General features: G+C 48.4%; 1 pseudogene; it reads left to right on the top strand.

Annotated features, from left to right (window-relative positions):
• The first annotated feature begins 214 nt into the window (after window positions 1-214).
• Window positions 215-311, top strand: LOC112426105 (U2 spliceosomal RNA; annotated as a pseudogene).
• The last annotated feature ends 3,800 nt before the right edge of the window (window positions 312-4,111 follow it).

The following is a 4,111-nucleotide window of genomic DNA, read 5'->3' as shown; positions in this document are numbered from 1 at the left end:
AGATATAAGTGACATCACAATGGCAGAGATAATGATAACTACTACTTATTAAGAGCTATATATTAATATTAACCATGTGCTCTGCATGGATCATCTACTCCTTCTGCAATACTGCAGAAAATGTGGTATTGTGCCCAATTTACAGACAAGGAAAACTGAGGCCTATAGATACCGAGACACTCACCCAGGTACACAGAGCAGGAAGGAGAGCTCAATAGCTTCTGGGCCTTTTGGCTAAGATCAAGTGTAGCATCTGCTATCAGTTTAACATCTGATACTGAAGCAGTGTCATCTCACACTGAGGAAATCAAGGATGCGGACACACAAGAAGAGAGTTTAAGAGTGGAGGTTTAATAGGTGAGAGAAAGAGAAAAGAGAAAAGTGTTCTCTCCCGCAGCAAGAGAGGCTCCCGAGTGGGTCTTCCGGTTTCATGGTGAAATGCACAGGGTTTTACAGACCAGCTTGAGGAGATGGTGTCTGATTTACATAGGGCCCAAAGATTGGTTGGAGCAGGTGGGCCACTGACACAGCACAAAGCTGGCTGCCCCATCCTAATATTTTATTATGCAGATGGGTTCTCTACCTGGTTGGTGCCACATGGCCTGTTCCTTTACTGCACACATGGTTGACAAAGAAGGGAACACGGAGCCTCCATGTTGCACATGCCTGATCACCAGGTAGCCTTTTCCTATTGGCACAGCTGCCGGTATTCATCCGTGCGAGCTTCTAGCTTGCTTTTTTATGTCTGCAGCTTGATTTTTCAGGCTGCTCTTTGTTAGAAAAGAAATGATTTTGGGACTGCTTTTTATTAAAAGGGAAACCTTACCAAGGACTCTCTTACCCTCATTCGCTGCCAAAATAATTTCTTTTTAGCTCCTGTATCAATACATCCTGTACTAGAGGACAATAATCAAATGAGTTTTTGGAGGAGGGAGATGGGATCGGAGTGTGCTGAGAGTACTTCACACATTGACGTATGCTGCAGTACCTCCAGGATTGGAGCATGCCCCTAGGATAAGTTAAACAAAAAGTAGAACTTAGATTCCATCAGAGGCTGGTGTATCTGTATGGGGTACCCCTTTCACTGGGCAGCACTGCCTTCCATATACCAGTGCCCATCCTGCCCGCCAGTCCCCCTCCAAATCCTGCTCTTCCCTGGGGTCCGGCCTGGGCAGTGAGAGAGTGAAGCTGGCATTGATTAGTCTGTTGGCTCCCGGTCTGCGCTCAGATCAAGGCGGCGGGGACAATGTTTTAGGCAACACATGAAACCCTCATTCCCCCATGGGAACCAAAGGTCTCAATGTCATTTTAGAGCTGATGACACAGAAGCCCAGGGATGGAAATGGCCAGTTTTGAGCTCAGGACAGCCATGGGACCTTCTGCTCTTAACCTGGGGCCAGTGCTGGCTCTCAGACCAGTCCAGCCAGATCAGGGCCTGCTTTTCAGGGGATGCGGCCTTTGTCCACCACCCTGCAGGTCCTGGAGGATGAGTGTGGCTCTAAGTTAACTGAATGTTGACAACAAAAGGTCTGCAAAATGGGCAGGTATTCCATCTATAGCAACTCCTTGGGGACCCTAAGGAGATGGCCTCACAGATGCTGTCGGGCTTTATCGAAGCACGTGGCTAAGTGAGAGAAGCTTTGAGCTCTGACCCAGTGTTTAAATCAAGGGCCAGTGGTACAACCGATAGCCCAGCACATGCCTAATGTTTTCTGAATCCTTTTTAGGGTCACTTACATTATAGAGCTGCCTCATCTACGCCTCTGCCACAACAACCCTGGGAGGGGCATCTTGACATGGAAAGAGTGCGGCTCAGGAAGACTGTGTGACTTACCCAAGGCCACATGGCCTGTAGGCAACTGAACCAGTCCTTGAATTCAGAGCTGCCTGAATCAAGCTCCCACATTTTCAACATGTGACCACACTCCTCCATGCTGAGAACGTTTCTGCTTGCAAACTGGTGTTTTTCTGGAAGAACAAAGAAGGCCATACCAGACAAATCTGGCTTATAATGAAAAAACCACCTTATTCTATATGGGTAAGCCTGGGGACCAGGTGCCTGGACCTGTGAGGTGAGTGTGACTCCGGGGAGGAGAGGAGCATAGCCAGGCTGCCTCACCTACCTCCCCTAGGCAGCGGCCCCCGAGTGGATCTACACAAACTGCAAGGACTTTTGGAATGGACTGAATTGTGTCCCCTGCCAAATTCACAGGTTGAAGCCCTATCCACCAGTGTGACTGTATTAGGAAACAGGGTCTGTAAGGAGGTAATGAAGGTTAAATGAGGCCAGGCTGGGAGCAATGGCTCATGCCTGTAATTCCAGCATTTTGGGAGGCCGAGGCAGGTGAATTATTTGAGGTCATGAGTTCGAGACCAGCCTGGCCAACATTGCGAAACCCCGTCTCTACTAAAAATGCAAAAATTAGCTGGGCGTGGTGGTATGTGCCTGTAGTCTCAGCTACTTGGGAGGCTGAGGCAGGAGAATCACTTGAACCCAGGAGGTGGAGGTTGCAGTGAACCGAGATTGCGCCACTGCACTCCAGCCTGGGCAACAGAGTGAAACTCCATCTCTCACACACACACACACGCAAATGTTTAAAAGAGGTTCTAAGGATGAGGCCTTAATTCACTGGACTGGTGTTCTTAGAAGTAGGGGAAGAGACAGCAGAGCTCACTCTCTCTCTGCAGGTGCACAGAGAAAAGTCTGCGTGAGGACACAGCAAGAAGGCGGCCATGTACACACTAGGAATGTTACAGGAAAGGGGTCCCGATCCAGACCCAAAGAGAGGGTTCCTGGATCTTGCACAAGAAAGATCTGTGGATCAAGGCAAGTCCATAGAGTAAAGTGAAAGCAAGTTTATTAGGAAAGTGAAGGAATAAAGAATGACTATGCCATAGGCAGAGCAGCCCCGAGGGCTGCTGGTTGCCCATTTTTATGGTTATGTCTTCAAGATGTGCTAAACAAGGGGTGGATTATTCATGCCACCCCTTTTTAGACCATGTAGGGTAACTTCCTGATGTTGCCATGGCATTTGTAAACTGTCAGGGTGCCTGTGGGAGTGTAGCAGTGAGGACGACCAGAGGTCACTCTCGTGGCCATCTTGGTTTTGGTGGGATTTAGCTGGCTTCTTCACTGCAACCTGTTTTATCAGCAAGGTCTTTATAACCTGTATCTCGTGCCAACCTCCTGTCATATCCTGTGACTTAGAATGCCTTCACTGTCGGGGAATGCAGCCCAGTAGGTCTCTGCCTCATTTTGCCCAGCTCCTACTCAAGATGGAGTTGCTCTGGTTCACACGCCTATGACAAAACTGCAAGGACTTTTGGAATGGACTGAATTGTGTCCCCTGCCAAATTCATAGGTTGAAGCCCTACCCCACAATGTGACAGTATTTGGAAACAGGTGCTATAAAAAGGTAATCAAGGTTAAGCGAGGCCCTAAAAATGGGGCCTTAATCCACTGAATTATCCTTAGAAGAAGAGAAAGAAGTCAGGAGTGATGGCTCATGCCTGTAATCCCAGCACTTTGGGAGGCTGAGGTGGGCAGATCATGAGATCAGGAGATGGAGACTATCCTGGCTAACATGGTGAAACCCTGTCTCTACTAAAACTACAAAAATTAGCTGGGCATGGTGGTGCGTGCCTGTAGTCCCAGCTACTCGGGAGGCTGAAGCAGGAGAATTGCTTGAACCTGGGAGGCAGACGTTGCAGTGAACCGAGATTGCGCCACTGCACTCCAGCCCGGTGACAGAGTAAGACTCCATCTCAAAAAAAAAAAAAAAGGGAAAGAGACACTGGAGCGCGCTCTCTCTCTCTCTGCAGGTGCACAGAGAAAAGGCTGCATGAGGACACAGCAAGAAGGCAGCTGTGTACACACCAGGAAGAGAGGCCTCACCTGAAACCAACCCTGAGGGCACCTACAGGGCCCACAGACCTGTAAAAAGATCAATGTCTGTTTAAGCCACCCAATTTGTGGTATTTTGTTGTGCTATCTGAGCATATTAATACAGTTTTTTTTTTTTTTTTCCAGAGATCCTCAAAGCTCGCATTCCAACATAACACAGGAGTGAAAGCACAGGCTTTGATGTCAGGAAGGACTAAGATCTCAACC

The sequence above is a fragment of the Macaca nemestrina genome, chromosome 5 (genome assembly GCF_043159975.1).
Source record: "Macaca nemestrina isolate mMacNem1 chromosome 5, mMacNem.hap1, whole genome shotgun sequence".
Taxonomy (NCBI): Eukaryota; Metazoa; Chordata; class Mammalia; order Primates; family Cercopithecidae; genus Macaca; species Macaca nemestrina.
This window is presented reverse-complemented; position numbering and strand designations above follow the sequence as displayed.